The 25443-nt window shown below is 38.1% G+C and overlaps 1 long non-coding RNA gene across 1 annotated transcript in view; it reads left to right on the top strand.

The window, feature by feature from the left end:
• Positions 1-1297: 1297 nt before the first annotated feature.
• Positions 1298-25443, top strand: part of LOC126456998 (uncharacterized) — a 104827-nt gene continuing 80681 nt past the window's right edge. Inside the window, exons 1-2 of the long non-coding RNA XR_007585424.1 lie at positions 1298-1427; positions 20140-20308. This is a non-coding gene — a long non-coding RNA (uncharacterized LOC126456998). The remainder of the gene's footprint in view (positions 1428-20139; positions 20309-25443) is intronic.

Raw genomic sequence — 25443 nt, forward strand, 5'->3', positions numbered from 1 at the left:
CTGAACTGAATAAATTCAATAATTATTCTGGTCTTCATAGTACTTATCTGTTCAGAATATCCGTTCCTTGGCTCCTAGCATAGTGTAAACATTTACGTTATCTTATATGAGGAAACTGGTCACAAGTTGGTTGCATAGCGGGGTGAACTTGGCAATGTCAGATAGGGCGTTGTGCAACTAAATATGCTCCTCTCCTGGGTTAATTCTTTGAATTTCGAGTCTAAACTGCAATAATTTGCATAGTAAATTGAAACCTTCTTGTGACGACTCGGTGGCCAGTTCCCACGTTTTTGATAAGTAATTTGTGTTCTGTGGTCACGTCACACCTCGTCAGACGAGGCCAACGATCTCTTTTGCCCCGTCGTCATACTTGTGAAGCCTTGTACGTAGAAGAGCGTAGCTTTTTCATCTCACAAACCGGATTGAGTTAATCACAGAAATATGCAACAAACGTGTGAGTGAAGTTGGAACAATACAATGTACAACAGTAAGTTCTACAAGAGCGGGGAAACATTATTGCACCACATCCAGTGATGTGTTTTCCGATTGGGCGGGAAGAAAATAATTAAGGCTAGTACAATAAACAATTGACGCTTCGCAGACCAACGCCAGTAAGATACCCTGTGTTGGAGTATAGGATGCAGTGCTACAGCACAGTCTGGCATGTATTAGACTATGGCTTCGTGCCCATCAATGTAGCAGTATGGTATGCTTATTAGATTCATCTGTTATAGGACTATATTTGTGGAAGCTGGAGTAATAATAATATGCCGATAAAATGCGACAATTTCCCTACTGAGGAGGAAACTTGAAAACAAAAAAGCCTAATGTAGACAGAAAAGGAAACAACGCAGTCCAGAAATGACGGGGAGAAGATGTTATTAGTTAGGAGTTTCCGAAAAAACAATCCATGCCGTTACGTTGATAAATCAGATGACGAAAATTTGAAACGAACGCTGCTTATTTCTTATCTAGGGTTATAACGTTTAGAGTTACCAGGGTTTGTGCCGTAAATATAACTTATAAACCCCTCTTCAAAAAAATGTGACAAGTAATTACTCCATGTATCTTGTAACAAAGGATCGACAACTGACAGCAAAAGTGAAATTTGATTTTTGCCAAGTTAATTTTTGTTTAAAACTAAATCGCCAAATAGTGTATTAAAACACGTCAATTCCTATCAACTGGATTAAATGAATCTGTTTAAAAATTATAGCCAGTATTATACTACGAGCGCTTAAGATACAAAGAGCTCAAATTATTCAAAGAAATAGCGAATGTTGAAACATTATTGCGACACGAAACGAATCCATTGCATATTTACAACGCTTTCGTACACACCCAACGTAATCAGAATTTCTAGACGGTTGAGAATTCTAAATGTGAAGAGTTGTAAATAAATGGGACGCCTGCGGAAGTGATAAGAGGTAAGTAGATACCGGCAATGAAGAGCTCTAAATAAATGGGACGCCTGGTGTTTTAAGTAGATATCGCTGCATCTAGAGCTCTGCGTTTTATTTTACTATGTATGTCGAGTCAACATATACAGTACAATGAAGAAAACAGTATTGTACAATAAAATTTGGGAAGTAGTGTTTATCGTTTACATGATCATATGAAATGTGAAGAAGTAATAAACTCGAAAGTGCAAAACACTACGATTACAAATTGGCCGCATCAACTTTGAACATTAAACAGCTAATAATGAACCCTTGAAATTACAGTCGGATTTTTGTATTCATGCAATGGACGCATATGCCTATGAGCTAAAGGGCGTACCCAGGATCTGAAATAGGGAGGGGGGAGCAAGTCATACTAGTCTCAGGAAACAAGGACTCGAGACAGCATGCAGCACTTCTTATTAAATAAAACAGTAAACCAGTGAAAAACTGCTTTTAATAAACATTATAAATACAAGAATGCACTTGTACAATCCGAGAAAACATGCAGCATTTCTTATTAAATAAAACAGTAAACTAGTGAATAACTGCGAATATATTCTGGGGGGGGGGGGGGGGAGCAGCTGCCCCCCCCCCCCTGCCCCTCGCTGGGTACACCCATGACATTACCTGTTTTCTCAGAAATACTGTGCCAGTCGTTTTATTTCAGAAAGATAATCCAACTTCGCATAAATATGAATAAAAGAACTACTGTTCTTGCAGTCTTCAAGACAGTTCCAATTCAAAATGTTTCTACAGCTCAATGATGCTCACTTATGAGTCAAACCTGTGACTACTGATTAAGGCTCACCTGCTCTCCCCCAGCCCCTCTTTTAGCCCTGTAATCTTGCTTAGCGTTTTTATTCATATTTATATAGAGCAGATAGCCATAGTTTCTCTGAGGTGTAATAAATGTTCTGTACCATATATAAAATTGAGTTGTTATGGGCAGCACATTTTTGCTGACCAACTCACTTATATAAAAAAATGGGAGTTTTAATCTTGCCCCCTCGGAAAAATTTATGTGGGCTCCCATGGATGCCAGCCATCTTTGTGTGAGTTCAGTACCACCAATTACTCTTATTTGGTATGGGCCCTGTACACTTGAGCAATATTCTAAGATGCAATCTGGCAGTATCTTGCCAGTGAAATCAAGAGTGTCGCTTTGTCACTTGCCTTACCTGTGATTGGGCCGGTTTGATCATTCTATTCCATATCTGTACAATTTGTTACATCCACATGTTTGCATTAGTTCATCTGTTCTAATTGTGGGCCATTTTATTTCACAAACTGCACAACATTTTTTATACATGTTAAGCAAATTGCCAGTATTTGCATCACCTAGAAATCTTAATCAAGGTCTGACTGTATGTTTCTGCAGCTTTCTGCATGCAGTACTTCATTATAGGTAAATGCATTAGCCTATCTGAAAAAACCTGAGGTTGCTTTTGATATTGCCTGCCGGGTCATTTATAAGCACTGTGAACAAAAAGGGCTCCGACAGACTCCTCTGGGTCATGCCTGATGTTATTGCTTATCCTGTTGCTGACTTTCATCCAAGATATGGTCTTGCATCTTGCCTACCATGTGGTACATAACCAAGTGACAAATTTTGGTTGATACCCTATATTGCCACATTTTCTATCAATAAACATTGGTATGATTCCAGGTAAAATGCCTTTTGGAAATAAATAAATTTGGCATTGGCGTGATTGCCTTGGTCCGTGACTTTCAAAATGTCATGTGAGAAAAGTGCAAATTGAATTTCACATATTTTCATAATCCACACTTACTGGCATGGAGGAAATCATCCTGTTTGAGATATCTCATTATATTTGGACTCGGAATACGTTCTAGTATCTTCAGCAGGTGGATGCCAACAAAACTTGACAGTAGTTTTGTGGATTACCAATACTTCTGCTAACCGTCTAGTACACAAATATGAACTATACTTTTTTTCAGTTATCTCACACGGAATTTTGTACAAGCTATCTACTGTACATTGTAGGAGCAGTTGCATTTCGTGCATGAAATCTGATGAGAATCCCATCAGCCAAAGGTGCCTTCTTTACTGATAGTGATTTCTAGATATTTCTCATTGCCACTGTAACTATATATCACTCATATGTATCGTCTTTACAGTGGTGTGAAAAGTAAATTGTGACAGTACATATATCTCTTGTGTAAAGGAATATTTGAAAAAGGAGTTCCAGTATATCTGTTTCCACCTTGCTACCCTCATTTTCCATTCATGTGCCATTTATATACTAACCGTGATGCAACTAACACATTTTGCACAATATCAGAATTCTTGTGAGAGATCTTTGATAAGGTTCTAGGTTCTGCCAGACAGGCATTGAAAGCTTTGCACCTTGCTCTCATGACAGCGAAATATATTGCATTCAATTTCCCCTTCACTTATCCTCATGATATGCACACAGATTTACGTAAAAAATCTCACTGCTATCAATTTCGGATTTTAGCTAACTTTCTGTACCTAGTGTTAGATGAGCTCCATCGCGTTTCAGAAATGCTTCAAACTCTGAGACTCAGCTGTGAATGAATGCTTCAACATTGGATCACTAAGATTTTAGTCACTTTGTCTCTGGGGACCATTTCTTTGAATCTTATCCTAATAATACAAATGTCCTTCAGCTATCATTATCTGGAATGGATCTGGAGTTTCCTAAGCTAAAAACCAGCCTGTGCACTCCATACATAGTCAGCCACCTGGGTAGTGGCCTCTGATGTGTAGTGCACCCGTGACCCATGTAGAGGGCCCCCCTTTTCCCAACCCTAAGTCACAACTCCAGCATATCGCAGTCCAGCATGTAACGTAACTACAGAGACTTTTATCCAATACCTTCTACTTGGCTCAAAACCATAGTTGCTGATCAGCATTATATACACTGAATTGCCAAAGAAAGTGATATAGGCATGCCCATTCAAATACAGCTTTGTATACATGTTTCTAGATATGTAAACAGGCAGTATCTGCCACTGTGGCCGGCAATGTCTATATAAGACAACAAGTGTCTGGCGCATTTGTTAGATCAGTTACTGCTGCTATAATGGCAGGTTATCAAGATTTAAGTGAGTTTGAACATGGTGTTATAGTCAGTGCACGAGAGATAGGATACAGTATCTTTGAGGTAGCGATGAAGTGTGGATTTTCCTGTACGACCATTTCATGAGTGTACCATAAATGTCAGGAATCTGGTAAAATCTCCAATATTGCTGTGGCTGGAAAGATATCCTGCAAGAACAGGACCAACGACAACTGAAGAGAATCATTCAATGTGACAGACGTACAACTCATCAGCAGATTGCTGCAGATTTCAGTGCTGGGCCATCCAAAAGTGTCAGCATGCAAATCATACAATGAAACGTCACTGATATGGGCTTTCGGAGCTGAAGGTCCACCTGGGTACCCTTGATGACTGCACAACTCAAAGCTTTAGACCTCACCTGGGCCCGTCAACACCGACATTGGACTGTAGATGACTGGAAACATGCTGGCCTGTCAGACAATTCTTGTTTCAAATGGTATTGAGCAGATGGACATGTGTGGGTATGGAGACAACCTCACGAATCCATGAACCTTGCATGTCTGCGGGGGCTGTTCAAGCTGAGGGAGGCTCTGTGATGGTATGAGGTGTGTGCAGTTGAAGTGATATGGGACCCCTGATATGTCTAGATACAACTCTGACAGGTGACATTTATGTAAGCATCCTGTCTGATCACCTGCATCCACTCATGTCCATTGTTCATTCTGACAGACTTGGGCAATTCCAGCAGGATGAAGCGACACCCCACACATCCAGAATTGCTATAGAGTGGCTTCAGGAACACTCTTCTGAGTTTAAACACCTATGCTGGTCACCAAACTCCCAGGAAATGAACGTTATGGAGCATATCTGAGATATCTTGCAATGTGCTGTTTGGAAGAGATCTCCACCCCTCGTACTCTTATGGTTTTATGGACAGCCCTGCTGCAAGATTCGTAGTGTCAGTTCCCTCCAGCACTACTTCAGACATTAGTAGAATCCATGCCACATTGTGTTGCAGCACTTCTGTGTGCTCACAGAATCCCTACATGATATTAGGCAGGTGCACTGGTTTCTTTGGCTGTTCAGTGTATAAGAAATAGCAAGTTGTTAGGACTTTTTATGCTCTTGCCACCCAACTCTTGGATCCTCAGATGCTATGGATTATAGTATACTAAAATGCAAACAACAGATGATAGTAATGAAACAGCCTACAATAGGCTGCTAAAAAACAAATACAATCAGAAGTCACTCTGATCACAATTAAAATATAATACATTTGCATTCAGGCTGTTCTTGTTAGAACTAGTCGATCAGTGGCACAAATTTTCTTTCATTTTTTGAAGTATTCTTCATTGTTCCATTACAACACAGAAATGACACTTGAGTTGGCTATCTTTTAGGTCTTGTTAAACATTAGTATTACAGTTTCTGTAAGTTGTTGATCTTTGTCATAGACTTCACAGTGATGAAGTGTCTCTGAAGAATGATGTCTTCACGTGAAGAAGGAGCCACTGCTGAAGATGAGGTGTGATAGGTACCAGAGATTGAGGTTCATTGAGTTCTTTAATGCTGACTGACTTTCTTGTTTTATTCCTATGATATCTAGATATGCTGTAGATTAGATTTCTTTTTTTTTCTTGCCTTCTGTAAATCTAGCTGCTTCTTCATGACTATTTCTGATGGTTCTGTGTCAAAATCACTGATTGAGTTTCCTCTGTCTCCTTTTTTCTTGGAAGTAGGGCTTTGGAATGAGACGAAATATTTTTGAAGCATTTCTTGCCGCTCATCACAGATATTGATTCCTTCACCAGGCTGAGGAGGGATCAGACTTGCAGTTATGGTCTTCTCAGATGTATCAAATGTGGAAGTAGATGCCAATTCGGTTCTTTGGTTGGGTTCAGTTGCAAAAATTGATCAGTCAGTTAAGGTAAGCAAATGGTCTCCAGGTCCACAATGTGTATGTTCAGTGTCCAGAAGTGCATGCCCTAAAGTCATTATAAGTTATAGTTTTCAAATAGTGAAAGGGAAGATGAATACTTTGCCAACCTACCCAGTAACATCACAGAGTGTTACTGATATCTGCGTGCTAGCCATGAGAATTTTTTGAAATGTTTGAGGTGGCAGAGTAAGTAAAGTAATACAGTTGTCTTTTTGAATACACAAGCATTGTAACTTTAATAGTGTCAACAGTTTATTAACAACTTATACAATTTATATACATGTTTCAAAGTTTTGCTGTCCTTCAAAATAGTCACCAGCATTGTGTATAATCCACTGCCAGCAATGTGCAAGTTGTAGAATACCCTTAGCACTGCCACTCATGTTGTTACTTGGAGTGGAGCAATCTGTTTCCTGACATATCCCTATAACAGCTCTGAAGCAAACGCCACAAAGTGCTTCCTTCAGCTTAGGAATAAAGTTGAAGTCATAAGAGCTTAAGTCTGAGGAGTCTGGTGGATGGTGCACCACTTCCCAGCCCCACTGACTGAACAAATCAGGAATAACTTAAGCCATATGTGCCAGAGTTTTGTTCTGTAAAATGATGGTCAGTTCCTGCAGAAAGTGTTGTTGTTCATTTTAGGAACACAACCTGTGACCAACTTTGAGAAGTAGGTGGCTACACTTTCGGCAGGACACTTTCTGCAGGAGCTACCCAACTTTTTGCAGACCAATGCTCGGGTGCATGTGGCACAAGTTGTGACTGATTTGTTCGATCAGTGGGGCTGCGAAGTGCTCTTCCACTCACCATACTCCCCAGTCTTAAGTCTTTGTGACTTAAACTTTATCCCTAAGATGAAGGAAGCACTTCATAGAATTGTCTTCAGAACTGCTACTGAGATTCATTGGGCAATGTACCACTCCACTCAAACTCGTCTGGCTAAGGGTATCCTATGACTTCTACATCACTGGCAGTGGGTTATACATAATGCTGGTGAATACTTTGAAGGACAGTAAAGCTTTGAAACATGTACCTATTTTATGTAAGTTGTAAATAAATAGTTGCACTATTTAAGTTACAACACTCATAATGTTGCTGATAAGGTAGTGTGCCTTTCTTGATTGACCAGTATCATGAGTTTAATATCCATTCTTCTTTCTAATTAACACAAATAAATTCTGCTTGTGGATGTGCTACATTTGTCAGCATTTCTGATGGATACTCGATGATTGATGGTTTACTCCATTACTCTTAATATTATAAATCCAATAATTCACTCTGTACCTAATAATAATGCTTTTGTTTGTGTATAATAGTAAATATGACAGGTATGACATATTTTTTGTAGGTTAAAAATCAATGACTAGTTTTCCATGAAAGTGTGAAGTTCAGTTAACTCCACATGAACTAGTGAAATGTATTTTGCAGTAGCATGAAGTAAACTAACAGAATATTTGAAAGCTGTATGTGAAATGAGATGTTTAAAAACATAATTTTTAGTGACATTATTGATAGTAACTAAAGTTAGAAGAAAGAGAAAAACAGAAAAAATTGCTTTGAATCTTATTAATTCAATAACAATGAGTAACACAACAGCAACATGCTCCAACAGGCAAAATGTTACGTGATTAGATGATTATCTTTTCAGCACATAAAAAATTTTTAATGACTAAAATTGTTTATTTTTTATATAGTTCTTCAATTAACTTGCAGTGCTAGTCAGACTTAAACCTTACAGCTTTTGCCATTGATTTTATATATTGGTGTCTGCCTTCCTGGCACTATAGCACAACCAATCAAAAACAAAAATGTATTGTGGATAGATCTTTAATGCTCTGTATCACTGAAACTGCATATTTTTGGTTTACCTGAGGATAAATTGAAATCCACTGAATATGCCATGATAGCTTCGGAAACTGTGAAATCAAGATTGTGCTGTGCAGTGTGCTTTTGTTAGACTATCAGGGCACAGGAAATGTGATGCCATCAGCCAATCAAAGCACAGAATTAGAGCATGTGACAAATAATGTAATCAGCCAGTCACATCATCATATTTTTTACACACCAACACACAAATGACAAAAAATATTAAGCATGAAGCAGGAGTGAAGCAAATGTCTCAAGGTTATATACAATATGTACCGTACCAGTGCTTTATTTCTAAACATTTATCTTCCAGAATGCACCTCTTCAACTGTACAACACCTCTGCCTCAATAAAGCATCATGTTGGTCACCCATTGTCACATCACTGGTGCCAGTGCAATGGTAGATTAAGTTATGTTGTGATTTAATACACATGCACTATTTTAAATCCCCAGTGCTGTTTTGTTCCAGTGTGTCCTGGTTGACATTTAGCTCTGTAGAGTACAAAGCAAAGTGATACTATATCATAATGGTGAGGAAAGTGAAGGCGCAGGTTTCCCTGAAAGGCACGGAATTGTAGTCTCTAGTTGTGCTTTCAGCATCCTTCAAAAGAATTATTGTATCACAGTTCTGCAAGGCGGGTAAAGTTTACCCGCTTCAATGAAAAAGGTAGCGTAATATTTCTTTTGAGCAATATGCTTGATGGAACATATGCTCAGCAACATAACTGACATAATATCTGTTCTTCCTGAGATATTATGGGATGACACCTCTAGCATCCCACCACATCTCTGTGTGAATCGAATGATGTTTCTGATCTATGAAGTACAGACTATAGCTCACTCTTAAGGTGGTGAGAACCTTCAGTATGGTACCCAGAGTGTTGCATGAAATTAAGCAGTTATTCCATGGACCATCTTTTTGTTGATTATTTTTGTCAATACTTCCTTCCTCCGAAATTCAATGGCCTCAAGAAAGCATTTTTTTAACCCTCACTGAATTCTTCTAAACACAGAGTTTCCACAGATTTTACAGCCTGTGCCATGTTTCCTTTTCCCAGATTTCACTGTGTCTATTTCAATGACAATTCCTGCTCCTAACTATTGTGAATTCTTTGTTCCCCCCTTGATACATAATTCATGACAGAAGAAAAACCAGTCACCGTATGTGGAGACATGCCGAAATCTGTGACAAGTCTCAGTGTCATTGGATAACACATGAAGACCTGCATGGGACAAAAGTTGGAGGTTCATTGGACTGTCATATACAGATCACCGAACCAAGTACCGATCTGGAAACTGTGCTTGAATGTGCACTGCACTTTAACCATGCAAGTATCCTTCCTTGTGATAGTTCATTGTGCTCAATGAACAATGACCATAAGTCAGCTTTGCTAAATCTATAAAATGTAGATTCACATAGAAGATACCCATGGCACACCATGTTCAAGACTGAACTGCAGTCAGGCAAATGATACTCTCCTTCAGATGGGCTCAAATTTTGTAACATCTCACAGCACTCGATATGGTATTGACAGTGGTGATTGAATGGTAATGTCGCATTTGGCTCATGCAGAGTGACTGCTAAATGTATACTGTGAAATAGCAACAATAAGCTGCAGCTCAGCGTAAAAACTGACAGTTTCACGAAACAGGAAATATGTCATATGGCTCCACCTATTCAAGCTGTGCTTCTAATTTCATGCCTATCCATGCTGTTTGGAATTGTGACATACTCAGAAAAATAACTTCTTATTAATGACAAGCAACATATATTTTACTGCTACACCTCAGGTTACAGATAAGTCTGTCACCATAATCAGGTTTTCTGCTTTCATTTTTGTAGGCTTTTTCAGCTCACAGACTGTTATCTTCCAACCTAACTTATACCTTATGCTATGGTGCAGATCAACTGTGACCACAATCAAGTTTTTGTGGTAATTCAAGTTGTGCTCATGTGTCCCAACTTGATCGCACCTTCTGTAAACTGCTGCGAAGTGTGTGGCAGAAAATACGAGGGTGTGTCAAATGAAAACCTTAAATTTTTAAAAAAATACTATTTATTGTGCAGAAGTGGTACAAAGCTGTATCACTTTTCAACATAATCTCCCCCACACTCAATGCAAGTCCTCCAGCACTTACAAAGTGCATAAATTCCTTTAGAAAAAAATTCTTTTGGTAGTCCACGCAACCACTCATGCGCTCTGTGGCATACCTCTTCATCAGAAAGGAACTTCTTTCCTCCCATTGCGTCTTTGAGTGGTCCAAACATATGGAAATCACTTGGGGGAAGGTCTGGTGAGTATGTTGGATGAGGAAGACACTCAAAATGCAGGTATGTGATTGTTGCAACTGTTGTACAGGCAGTGTGGGGCCTTGCATTGTCATGTTGCAAAAGGACACCTGCTGACAGCAATCCACATCACTTTGATTTAATTGCAGGCCACAGATGATTTCTTAGGAGATCTGTGTACAATACACTGGTGACAGTGGTCCCTCTAGGCATGTAATGCTCCAAAATCACACCTTATTCGTTCTAAAAGAGAGTCAGCATAACCTTGCCTGCTGATGGTTCTGCTTGAAACTTATTTGGTTTTGGTGATGAGGAATGACACCATTTCTTGCTCACTCTCTTCGTTTATGGTTGGTGGAAGTGAACCCAGGTTTCGTCACCAGTAATGATTCGTGCAAGGAAGCCATCACCTTCTCATTCAAAGCGCCGAAGATGTTCTTCACAAACATCAACAAATCATTCTCTCATTTCAGGAGTCGGCTGCCGTGGCACCCATCTTGCAGACACTTCATGAAACTTGAGCACATCATGCACAATGCGGTGAGCTGACGCATGACTAATCTGTAAACTTGCTGCAGTGTCATTCAGTGTCACTTGGTGGTTTTCCTTCACTATGGCTTCAACTGCTGCAATGTTCTGTGGAGTCACAACTCGTTGTGCCTGACCTGGACAAGGGGCATCTTCCACTGAAGTCACACTATTTGCGAACTTCCTATTCCCTTCGTAGACTTGTTGCTGTGACAAACATGCATCACCATACTGAACCTTCATTCGTCGATGAATTTCAATAGGTTTCACACCTTCACTACGCAAAAACCGAATAACAGAACGCTGTTCTTCCCTGGTGCAAGTCGCAAGTGGGGCAACCATCTTTATACTGATACCGCGACGGTATGTGTGCATGTGCACTATGCTGCCACCTACAGGCCATTCTGCATGCTGTTTGTTGCACGCTTACCAACTTACAGGATAACGGGGCAAAATTTCGATTTGTTATTACAAATTTAAGGTTTTCATTTGACCCACCCTCATACTTCCCATTCCAGCAATCATTAGGATTCATTAACATTTTGTTGCATCAGTTATTACTTTTCTGTTGTAATTTCATGTACTGACATGTTCCATGACCATGGAGCTTTGCTTCTCAGTTTGGTCATATGGAACTAGACATGCAAAACAAAAAAATAAAAAAAAATAAAAATAAAAGAAATTGTGAAATATTGGGGGGGGGGGGGGGGGGGGGACAGCTAAAACAGCCTAACCACACTCTTGGATATTACATTGTGCTTCACTGCCCATGCAGTTACGTCGAAGCCTAACCATACCTGCAGAAATCATGATGTGGAAATTGCAACATACTTGGAATAAAACAGTCAGATATTTCTTGCAAATGAAAATAGCAATGTTATTGCTACACTTGCAGCAATTTAAGCTGTGCTCTTACATCCCACCCTAATCCCATCCCTGAACCAAAAATAAATAAATAAATAAATAAAATAAAAAGGCAGCCAATATTTGTGAAAATGAAAATTGCATGTGAAGACACAGCTCTGCTTATTTCTGTACTCTATGTATATTAAATTGTGTGTGCACACAGTGAAGTAGTAGTGTAATTGGCTGATCAGATTACGTCTGCTGTGCTCTTTGTAATTGCCTAACCAGATCAGGTGTACTGTGCTTGCTGTTGTTGTCTGTCAGCTGCAAATCAATTAACCACAATCTTAACTTCAGTCTACTGGAAGCTAATGGGTTGTATTTGGTAAATAACGTATTTATACTTGCACATTCAAACAATGTACAGTTTTAATGATACATTGTATTAAAGATTTTGCCAAGATGCATCTTTCGCAGTACAGTTTGTTGTGCTAAAGTGGCAGGAAGATAGATACAAGTACAAAAAAATATTACCCACCTTTTTCTGAAGTTAATGTTCTACATCTACATTCATACTCTGTAAACCACTGTGAAGTGTGTGGCAGAAAGTACTTCCCATTCTAACAGTTATTAGGTCTTTTTTCTATTCCATTCACATATAGTCAAGAGAAGGAATGATGGAGTGACAAAAATTAGTATAGAATCAAATAGGCATTCCACTGGGCGCTGGAGCTTTGTTCAGTTTTAATTATTTCATCTGTTTCTACACCAGACACGAATATCTATTTCGCTCATGTTTATAGTAGTGCAAAATTTAAATTGAGACAATACTACTGGAATGTGCTTTATAAAGGAACATTTGAAAATTGCATTCAGAATTTCTGCAATTGCATTGTTATCTTCAGTTTCAGTTCCTGTCTCATCCATGAGTGTCTGGACACTAATTTTGGTGTCACCCTTTACATATGACCAGTATGTCTGGATTTTATGAGAGAATTTTGATAATATTATGCAACAACAGTTATTGAAGGCTTCATGCATTGCCATGTTGACAGCCAAACACATTTCATTCAGCATCTCTCTATCTGTAGGCCCAGTGCTTTTACACCTATTATGCAATAGTCACTATTTCTTTAGAATCTGCTCTAGAGTGATAGTGTACCTTGGTCAGCCTATCCATCATGAATAGTTATACTAGGTAGGCTATTTAATTAGCTTGCGCACTGCCAACTATTCTTTTAAACTTCACCCATAGGTCTTCTACAAGCTCCTTTCTAGATTTAAGTTTTCCTTGGGAAACAACACTATTGCCTCTATCCAATTTGCTGAACGTATAAATCTTTCTGCTTTGTTTTGGTTGCTTTTTCTACTTAGCATTCATTTCTTCTGCAACTGTGTCATTGTCACTCGTATCAGTTTCAGTTTGAACTTAGGTTTATTCAGTCTAGATGAAAAGCCGCACAATTACATAACCATTGGTATCGTCAGTGTAGGCATCTGGATATATACATCTGTTCCATCAGTTTCAAACTTTAAATTCTGTTTTTTTATTATTTTTTTATTTTGTTACAATTTTCCCAAACTGCAATTTATTCTGTGTTCTGTTTGAATGATTCACAAATTTTTTACTGTAGGAAAATAACTGCTTTACTTATTGTGAAAAATAGATAGTGGAGATGCTGAGCTGCAGATTGGTACAACAAAAAGATTGTCACAAATAAGCTTTCAGCCTGCAAGACCTTCATCAAAAATAGATCTCACACACACACACACACACACACACACACACACACACACACACACACACAGTGCGGCTTCAGTTGCTAGAGACTGCAGTCACGTGTGCGTGTGTATCTGTTGTCTAGTTTTGACGAAGGTCCTGTTGGCTGAAAGCTTATTTGTGACAGTCTTTTTGTTGTGCCTATCTGTGACTTAGCATTATTAGCATATCTGCTGTATGGTGAGTAGCATCTTTCCTTTTCATAATATTGTTACATTCCATCCGGGATTTTCTATTGTTTGATTTGCTTTGCTCATTTATTGATTTAGCCAGTGTAATCACTAGATGATATTGAACTTGATGCAAATGTAGTGTTTATAAAAGAAAAATAATCATATTTATATGCACATAAACTAAAATTCATCTATTCACTTATGGAATAAATACAGTAGTACTGCAGATAATCTGTGGTAGCTGTAGTGAAGGTGGTTATGTTTAATTTGTATGTATCAAAGGAGAATTCAATCTAGCAAACTAATATACTTGAGACAGCATTGCTGACCAGTTTACCTTCAGGAGGCAAAATGTGTAGTACTGCTGGCTGACAAATATAAAAGTAAGTTCAACACACCATATAGCTTTTGGAATTGATCGTTTCTTCCTTGATGAAGGGAGAAGTTGGAGAAGGTAAAAAAGGAAGAGCAAGTCACTCAGACCCCAGAATGTCCTCAGTACAGGTGAGTCCCTCTCATGAAGACACCTGACTCAGATCACAGAATGCCCTCAGTACAGGTGAGCCCCTCTCATCCTGGCAGGTCAGTCAGACCCAAGAATGTCCCCAATACAGGTGAGTCTCTTTCAGCCTGGCAGGTCACTCAGACCCCAGAATGTCCTCAGCATAAGTGAGTCCTCCTCTCCCTGGGGACTGAATGACCTGTCCTTGTTAATCTTCTCCAAGCTAATCCTCTCCCTTCCCCAAGAAAGGAACTGTTAGATCCAAAAGCACTTTTACTTTTACCCATATCTACTGGCAGTGCTACACATTTTGGTTCACACTTAATATACATCTTAAATAATCTGTAAACTTTTATTCCCATATGCCATATGCCTATTGCTAGCTAGAATTCAATGTAAGTTTGTTTTTATTCTTTTATGGTGGGGTGTACATGACAATTTATTGTCGTTATACTATTATTTCTAATTTAATTTCTTTTGTAAAAGACTGGTTTACTGTAATGTATCCATAATATATATGAATGGTAATGATGGGACTGGCAGTTTTTTAAACAATAATTTACACAACTGTTTATGAACCTAATCATTGTTTAAAACACTGCCAGTCCCACCCTTACCATTCGTACCTATTATGGATACATTACAGTAAACCAGCGTTTTGCAAAAGAAATTAGCAACAATGGTATAATGACAATAAATTGTCACATACTCCATCACCATAAAAGAATAAAGAGAAACATACATTGAATTCCAGCTCACAAGATGCGTATGGCATATGAGAGTCCAAGTTGCCAGATTATTTAAGATGTGTATAAAGTATGAACCAAAATGTGTAGCACTGATAGTGGATATGGTTAAAAGTAAAAGTGCTTTTGGAAGTAACGGTTCCTTTCTTGGGGAAGGTAGTGGATTAGGTTTGAGGAGGTTAACAAGTAGGACAGGCCATTCAGACCCCAAGAAAAGAGGGACTCACCTGTACTGAGGACATTGTGGAGCCTTAGTGACCTGCCGGGATGAGAGGGCTCGCTTGTACTGAGGACATTCTGGGCTCTGAGTGACCTGTCAGGATGAGACTCATGTTGTGCTCCATGTGTACACTTTTAGGAACCTCTCCCTTAATTACAAATCAACATTTTATACCACCTGAGATCTTTTATTAAAGAAAGTTTTGTCCGTCTTCTGCAATCTTGCTTCCAAGACTAGAGAATTTTTCACTCTTCCACTACTGTGTTGTTCCCAGTAATGATGTAAAACAAATCAATGTTCTCCTTTCACTACTCTTTACTGCCTTCATTTCAGTTTTTATTATCCTTAAACCTGAGAGTGTTTGACTTTACAATTCTCATCAGTAGGGGGCAAAATAAAGGTCAGTCCAAATAGATCCCCATCTTTTATGGAAAAGCGTAATACAAATGGGATACATTCCAAAAAACAGTAGCAACAGAGGAACCTACTACTGTACCAACATTAGCAGCAGCAGCAACAGCAGAACTAACATCAGAAGCAATAGTTACAGCAACAAAAACCAACCAACCAGAATCATTAGCAGTCACAGCAACATCAGAAGCAGTAGTTCCAACATCAATAACCGAGCAACCAGAATCACTGGCATTCACTGCAACAGCACACAGCAGCAGCAGTGGCAATGGGAGCAGTCACCCTTGAGAAGCCAGGATTTTTGCTGGGGCAAAACAGTGAACAACAGCACATAACAGGGAAACAGGTAAATGTTTGCAAGCAGAGGAATCTACAACAAGGTATGAAATCTTGTAACGGTGTAAGAGAAAATGCATCAACAGATTGTAAAGTCACAGGTCAGTCAGATTGTTCAAATCAGCTAAGAATTATGAGTCTGAACATTCAGTGTCTTAAAAATAAGTACCTTGAACTTGAGGTAGCAGCAAATAGTGACCATATTGATTGTTTATGTGTTACGGAACATTGGTGCAGGGACAGTGAACTAAACAGCATAAACTTAAGCCAATATAAACTTGCCAGTCAGCACTGTAGGCAAAGTACCAAAGGTGGTGGTGTATGCATTTACCTAAATCCCAAGCTTAAATTTAAGTTAAGATACAAGGCTAAACCATTAATCATAGAAAAGGATTTTGAAGCAGTAGCCATTCAGTTATATAGTTTAAAGAAGAAAATAATTGTTGCAGCAATTTACAGATTACCATCTGGAGATACTGAAGTCTTTCTTAAGAATTTGGAAGAAATGCTCAACATTTTCTCAAATGAGAACTCTACCATAATTCTTTGTGATGACTTTAATATTAATGTATTGGTCCAGAGTTCAGTAAAAAACAAGTTTTTTGACATACTAAAAAGCTTCAACATGTTCCCCCACATATCAGCTCCCACTAGAACAACAGATTCCAGTGAAAGCCTAATAGATAACATCTTCTCAAATGTGGTCACACATGAAGTCCCAGTTACAAATGTGAATAGAGGATTATTAGATCATAATGCACTAACCTTTAATCTCACTGTAACTCCCAATGAGGAGGAAAATAAAAAGGAGTACACATGATTTTTCTCTACTGAAAATTGTAATCAGTTCAAAAATAATTTTAAAAATGCTGTTTGGTCAGAGGTCTTGGCACAAACACAAATGATGCTTACAATACATTTGCTTCCACTTTTATGACATACTTTGAAATATGTTTCCCAAAAAAGCTTTTGAGTTATAGATCATCTGGATCCAAAGGGACCTGGATTACACCCAGAATTAAAAAGTCAAGTGAAACCATGAAATTACTAAGTTGAAAGTTAAAAACATGTCATGATCAGCAGTTTGTTGAGTATGTGATGACATACAAAAAGACTTACCACAAAGTAATGGCAAAAGCAAAATTATTAAGTAATGCTAGATTAATAAGACAGGCTAGTAACAAGCCCAGAATCATGTGGAAAATGGTAAAAGAAGAAATTGGGGGTCAAACTAAAGAACAGGAAATCAATCTCAAAAATAGTGAAAATATACCCATAGAGAAAGATGCCATGGCAAACTATGTAAACAATTATTTTGTAAATATTCCCCTTACATTAAGTAGTAAATTTAAGCAACAACCAACAGTGGCGACTCCAATAGTAAATACCAGTATGATGGCAATCCCAACAGATGAGCATGAAGTTCTAAAAGTCATTAAATGCTTGAAATCCAAAATGTCCTCTGGGTTGGATGATGTACCTCTATCAATAATTAAGAAAATTGCTCCATGTGTTGTCAAACCTATAGTGCACATAGCAAACTTGTCCCTTAGTGGAGGGATATTTCCGGATAAACTTAAAATCTCTAAAGTGATACCTCTATACAAAAATGGTGACAGACATAAAATAGAAAATTACCAACCTATATCTCTCCTCCCAGCCTTCTCCAAAATACTTGAGGAATTAATGAAAATCAGGGTTACAAAAATCTAGAAAAACATAAACTAATAAATAACAGTCAACATGGTTTTCGAGCAGGGCACAGTACAGAAACAGCCATGTTGGACTACACAACAGAAATAGTGAGAAATTTGAAGTCAAATAAACAGGTTGTTGGAATTAATCTAGATTTATCCAAAGCCTTCGATACTGTGAACCATGTAATATTACTAGGGAAACTTGAAGCAATTGGCATCAGGGGTACTGTTAAAAATGGTTTTAATCTTATCTGCAAAGCAGGCCACAAGTTGTTGAGCTGAGGTCATCCAACAATCTTCACAATTTTAAACTCATATCTGAACCAAAACAAACTGAAATAGGTGTTCCACAGGGCAGCATTCTGGGCCCATTGTTATTTCTAATTTATATCAATGATGTACAGGCTCCAGACAGTTCAGCCAAAATTCTACTATTTGCAGAGGACACGAATATCATAATTAGTGATATAAAAGAATCATTGTGTACTACAGCAGAAAAAATGCTCTCATACATACAGCCATGGTTTTATTCAAATAAGCTGACGTTAAATACAAAGAAAACAAACTTTATACACTATGGAAGCAAGTGTCAAAGGGAAAATATGTGTCTTATGCTGGATAGCAAACAAATAGAAAAAGTGTGCACCACAAAGTTTCTGGGAATGCGAATTGACCAAGATTTAAACTGGAATGAACACAGTGTATATCTTACTCAGAAACTTAGCTCAGCATGTTTTGCCTTAAGAATAATATCCAAGGTACGTAGCAAGGAATGTATTAGAGCGGTGTACTTTAGTCATTTCCATTTGTTGCAAACTATGGCATAAGTTTTTGGGGAAAAACCAGGTCAAGACTAAATGACATTTTTATTATGCAAAAAAGAGCTATTCATATTATGACACACAGCCCACCACAAACTCACTGTAGACCCATATTCAGACAACTAAAGATACTGACAATACCATCATATATATTTTTAAATGCCTGGAAATGATCAATAAAAATAACTGCAATCTCCAAACCAACTCAAGCTACCATGATCACAATACAAGGCATTGTAAAACTTCCACATTCCCTATGTAGCAAAAACTAGAAGTCAAAAACATGTTAGCCACTTAGGAATGAAGCTTTTAAATGCACTTCCATCTCAAATCAAAGAAATGAAAGGCAAAAATAATTTCAAGTGTGAAGTAAAAAAATACTTGATGGAAAAATGCTACAACAGTGTAAATGAATACCTGTCTCAGACTGTGGATTGAAACCTGTACTTATCTTTTAAAACATTTAAACTAATTTAATTATGTGTTCAACTTCGTAATTATGGTACTTATGAAAAATCTGTTAAATATCCATAATACGTTTTGTGTATAAGGCGTAGTTCATTATCTATAATTGTTTATCATGAGCACGTACTTTTGTTTTTGTGTAATAAGTTCTTGTAGACTACTTATGTACTATGTGTATGTAATTTGTTTTGCTGTTTGTATATGTTTGTCCATTTATTATGTGTATGTGTTGTTATGTGTTACGTGTAATCAAATGACAAATCCTATATCACATATTATATTGGATGCTAAATAAATAAATTATTATATTGGATGCTAAATAAATAAATTAATAAACATGGTAATCCCTAGATGTTTCCTCATAATTACTATGTCATTACAATAGCTATCTGTCCTATTGGTGGATACTATTAGTGATCTGAAATGTCAAGCCAAGGTCCCCACTGCCAGGGGCATGACATTATAACACTCTACGCCTAACTGCAGCTACTGAGGCATGTCCACAGCTTACGTTGACCAGCCAATGTCTAGAGAACTGCAGGTTTGCCACTTCCACAACCAGCCAGGACTGGCTGAGTTCCCTGAAGTGTTAATCGCAGGGAACTACAGTACCTGGAAAGAGTGTGTGAGAAAGATATCGTTCTGAGGCAGCAAGGGCATGATCACGGGGAATGTTTATCTAAGGGATGTAGCATCCTTAGTGACTAGCAAGGAATCCAGTGGTAATAGTAATGGAACAAAAACTGTGAAGATCATTCTGTGGAAGTCTTCTAACTTTTCTATCATTCTCCTGGTACTTCATAAGGTTGTGTGCGGGCACAGAGCCTTTTTAAAGCAATAAGGTTTTTGACTGACAGGTGACACTTATGTTGTTCATGCAACTGCCAGATTGTGTTAGCAATTCCCTGTGCCCCTTAAAGAGTTTAGTTTCTGATGAGAAGATCCTGAAGAAAGGAGAATCATCACTTCTGCTGCTTTTGGTATTAAAGTAGCTGTGTCCTGTATTAAATCATTGATGTTCCTTTCCAGTGTGGCAAAAGATTACCATGCAGTGTTGAAAGTATGCCAATTGACAACATCGCTTGGTTCGGTAATGGTACGGTAGGTTCATCACAATCAGGAAATGGTCATGCTCACAGAGGTCATCATCTACCCTTCAGTGGATTGGGAAGTGGAGACTGGGGTTACAAATTAAGAGGTAAGTCACTGTATACATTCCATGTGCCACATTAAAATGAGGTGGTGTGTCACTTTTTAGTAAATATAAGTTAACATCTGTGATAACATGTTCCATTAGATTGCCTTCGTTGGAGGAGAAAAGGTAGAGAAAGCTCATGAATCAAGTTATCTCTCTTTTAATATGGAGCTCCATATCTGGAAAGGAATATAAAACTGTAGTGTACATCCAGGAGAGTTGGATCACTTTTGTTCTTCAGCATAAAATGTTTGTGTGTGTGGGTTTTTTTTTCTCAACTTTTCCTTATGTTAGCTTGTCATACAGTGTGTCATATAAATGTAGATACATTATTTCTCCACTGCCACTTAAAATACAAAAGATATGATCAAATGAAAATATGCATGAGTACTGGGAGAGATGGACTGTGTGAAAATGGCTATGCATGGAGAAAAGAATCAATTAAAATTTCATATTTTTATTTGGAATAAGTTGTAATGAATACAGATTTATGGTACTAAATAATTTAGTCCAAAACAATTTTATCAGTTTATGATAAGTCTTGATTGAATATTGGCTTTTCAAATAAGTTGTTGGTTTTTTTTTCAAGCATTAGTCTACCGTTCACTTATCACAGCAGTTACGCTCATTACCAAATGCTGAACAACATTCATATCACCATTATAAACAAGAAGCACACTGAATCCAATCATCATTTTTATTAGTTTCATAATAGATCTCACCACCTCCAAAATGTTCATCCTCATCCCTTTCATCAAATATATCTTTATGACCTTCTACAACGCTTGCATCTAATGAACACAGTGAGATTTTGGCAATATTTTTCTTTTTTAGCTTCTTCAGTCTGCTTTTCTCTTTGCTAGTATTTCCCTTGGTGATCTGTTTGTGTTTTTTTGTGTGTTTCCTATCTTTTTGTATCCCTCTTTTTCTTCACAGTTTTAATATATTCAACAGAGTTCAGCCCTTTGGATACAGTTTCTGCCTTCCTCTTAAAAATCACAGATGTATCAATAGAAAGAACAAGTGATATTTCTTCCAAAGTGTTGGCTTAGGAGTAGCTATTTCTGAGGTGATAATCTTGAAAGTTTTAGTTTTAGTAGGAGTAGTATGAAGTTGTGTCAGTGAAGGGATTTGACTTTTGCAGATAATTCTGCTCATGTGCTTAGGATCACTAGGTATTTCGATGAGCTTTGAAGTGACTGGCTGCTTTGTGTGTAACATTCTTATCTTCCATTTACTGACACAGACATATCTTACGACAAATAAGCATAGCCTGAGACTGAGACCATCTTCAGTGGGATTATTTCACATGCTGTCATGGTAATTTAATAGTGCTCCTCTCTACCACATTGAAACAAGTGGTCCATCTGTCCCAAATAACACTGATTCATCTCTCCCAATTGTCAGGAGAGATGGACCACCCCAACTTCTATCTGTAGGCAGCAAACGCTGTTTCAGTTTTAGGTTAGTTTCATGCCTACACATTTGTCAAACTCACAGTAAAAAAACTGCATCAGTATTATGTAAACTTAGCCTTAATGCTAAAATCATGTAACTACACAATAAAACTTGTTGGCTTATCAGAACAGAGAATATGATTTTTCTACAGAACTAAGAAAAAACGTGACAGCAACACTTTTGCACTATGTTTATTCACAAAAGAGCTTCGTTGCAAGTAGCAGGAGCTCCTGTCAAGCAGCGCATCTGTGAAATACACCACTGGTCCATCTCATCAAATGGTTCAACTCCTTCAGAGTTATTCTGTTGGATGGTACTTGATCATTAAAAATGGCCCAAAGTATTATTGTACAGACACCACCTGATACTTGTGTCTGTTCAACTCTGTTTTTAAATTAAATTTGATGATAATGTAGGGTCAAGGAATATGTTTCAGGGAACCTAGTTTCCTGGAGGGAAATTCAGATTTCTGGTAATAGCTGTCCGAGTTCCACTGTGAGGTGATCATAATCATGAATCATTTATAGATGTAGAAGTAGATTACAGTTGCCATGGATGACGGTTCTAGGTGTTCTCAGGCAGTGTGGGAAGGTGAGAAGATGGTACACACTTCAGCCTGTGTTTGTACCACATGTGTGAGAGTGATGTCAACATTCAAAGTCTGAGACTGCCACACCCACCTTCATCTTTGTTTTCTTCTTGACTTCTTTCATCTTTCTATGTTTATTCTCCTTATAGGGCTTTGTCCCTAATTGGGTGTATCACATGGCATGTCTGGAAAGGAATGTGAGTGAACTATTCTGTGATCCGTAGCTTGCACCTTTGTCAACCACTGGGTGCAAATTGGCTGTAAGGCAGTGTTAGTCAACCAAATAAGTCCAAAGGAAGATAATCCTCTCTGAGAGCTTACCAGTTGAGTAGGACTCTTTTTTCCAGCAGGTGATGGGAGATTGCAGCAGGAAGGCAGGGCAAGGGGAATTGTCTCCTGCAGTGTGGTGATTATTTACATCTACATCTATACTCAGCAAAGCACTGTGAAATGCATGACAGAGGGTACATCCTACTGTACCAGTTACTAGAGTTTCTTCCCATTCTATATGTGTATGGAGCATGGAAGTCTCCATGTGTGCTGTAATTAATCTAATCTTGTCCTTATGGCCCCTATGAGAGCAATTCTCACGAGGTTTTAATATATTCCTTGAGTCGTCATTTAAAGCTGGTTCTTTGAACTTTGTGAGTAGGCTTCCTCGGGATAGTTTACATCGTATCATCAAGAGTCTGCCAGTATCTTCAGTGTCTCTGAGATACACTTGCATGGACCATACGTACTTGTAACCATTCATGCTGCCCTTCTCTGCATAGGGTCAATATAACCTTTTAGTCCTACTTGGTACAGCTATCAAACACTAGAGCACTATTCTAGCATGGGTCACACAAGTGACTTGTAAGCAGTCTCCTTTGTACACCGATTGCATTTCCACAGAACTCTACCTATAAATCCAAGTCTACCACCTGCTTTATCCACATCTGAGCCTATGTGATCATTCCATTCCACAGCCAGATATTTGTACAAGTTGACCTATTCCAGCTGCAACTTCTAGTTATTATGGTCACAGGACACTATGTTTTTTTCATTTTTCGAAGTGCACAATTTTACATTTCTGAACATTTAATGCAAGCTGCCAAGCCTTGCACCATTTTGAAATCTTATCAAGATTTATGCAGCTTCCATCAGACAGTACTTCATTGTAGACAACTGCATCATCTGCAAAAAGGCTGAGGTTACTATTAATAATGTCGCAAGGTCATTAACATACAACATCAACAGCGAGGGTCAAAACACACTTCCATGGGGCACACCCAAAGGTAGTTCTACATCTGTCAATGACTCTTCTTCCAAGATAACTTGCTGTGTCCTCCCCACCAAAAAATCCTCTATTCAGACACAAATTTCACATGATACCCAATACAATCTTTCTTTTGGTAATAAGTGTAGATGTGAAACTGAGTCAAATGCTTTTCGGAAGTCAAGAAATACTGCATTTACAACTGCCTTGATTCAAAACTTTCAGCATGTCAAATGAGAAAAGTTTCCGTGCTGGTTGCCATGGAGAAGGTCATTCTGCTCAAGATATCTCCTTATGTTTGAGCTCAGAATATGTTCTAATATTCAACAAAAAATTGAGGTCGAGGATGCTGGACAGTAGTTTTGTGGATCACTTCTACCACCCTTCCTGCAAATGGCTGTGACCTGTTTTTTCTTCCAATTAGTAGGCACAGTTTTTTGTTTGAGTTATCTACAACAGATTGTAGTGAACAGATGGGCTAGCTCAGCCACAAATTCACTATAGAATTTGGCAGGGATTCCATCAGACCCTGGAACATTGTTATGATTTCAGCTGATTCTCAATGCCATTGACACTATCACTTATTTCACTTATCTTTTCAGTGATACAAGGACTAAACTGAGGCAATTCTTCTTGGTTTTTCTTTGCAAAGGAACATTTGAAAATTGAGCTAAGAACTTCTGCCTTTGCTTTGCCACCCTCAATTTCAGTTCCTGTCTTATCTATGAGTGACTGGACATGACCTTTGGTGCCACTAACAGCCTTTACATACAACCAGAATTTCTTTGTATTTTGTGAAAGATCATTTGACACACTTCTGCTATGGTAGCCATTGAATACATTGCTCTCTTGACAGCCAAATGTATTTCATTCAGCATCTCTTTTCAGTAGTGATATGTTTCATTTTACACCAATTCTGCAGTAGTTTCTATCTCTTCATAAATTTCTTTAGAGTGACTGTAGATCATGGAGGATCCACCCCATTATTAACTGTTCTACTGGGTATATATTTGTCTAGTGCATTGTCAACTATTCTTTTCCACTTGAGCCATAGTTCATCTATATGCTCCTGTCCTGTGCAAAAAATTTCAAGTTTCTGATTGAGATATGACACTATTGCTTTTTTTATCCAGTTAACTGAACATTTATATCCCTCAAGCAATTTTAGTGGCCCTCTGTACTTTGTGAATCATTCTTGCTACAGCCACATCATGGCCACCTATACCAGTTTCGATGAGGATATTCTGAAGGAGGCCACGTCTCTTTGTTGTCATTAGGTCTAATATAGTTCCATCATGACTGGCGTTCTCAACCATCTGTCCCAGACTGTTATCAGAGAAGGCATTTATTACTGTTTCACAGGATGTCTTGTCATATTCACGACCAACAAAACTTTAATTTTCCCAGTTGATTGTTGCATGGTCAAAGCCTCCACCTATGATTACAATGTGACTTGGGAACTTGTGACAAGATAACTGAGGTTTTAACTGAAGTTTTTGGTTTCAGCAAGAGTTGAATAGAAGGATCCAATTACAATTTGTATGCCACCTCCAATACGTAATCTTCCCCAAACAGTTACACATGCAGCTTCAATTTCTATCTAGGTGGATCTGAGTGTCTTGTCTACTGCAACAAATATTTTATTTATTTATTTATGCATTTATTTTACCTGGCAAGATTAAGGTCTTCAGGCCCTCTTTTACACCTAACCAGGCATACTCAGATTCAACAAATTTCAGTTTCTACAGAACATTAAGGACATACACCATTTCCATTTTCCATTAGCCTATCCTTTCAATATACACTTAAATTTTCCCCAACTTCAGGTTTTAA

The sequence above is a fragment of the Schistocerca serialis genome, chromosome 1 (genome assembly GCF_023864345.2).
Source record: "Schistocerca serialis cubense isolate TAMUIC-IGC-003099 chromosome 1, iqSchSeri2.2, whole genome shotgun sequence".
Classification (NCBI taxonomy): domain Eukaryota; kingdom Metazoa; phylum Arthropoda; class Insecta; order Orthoptera; family Acrididae; genus Schistocerca; species Schistocerca serialis.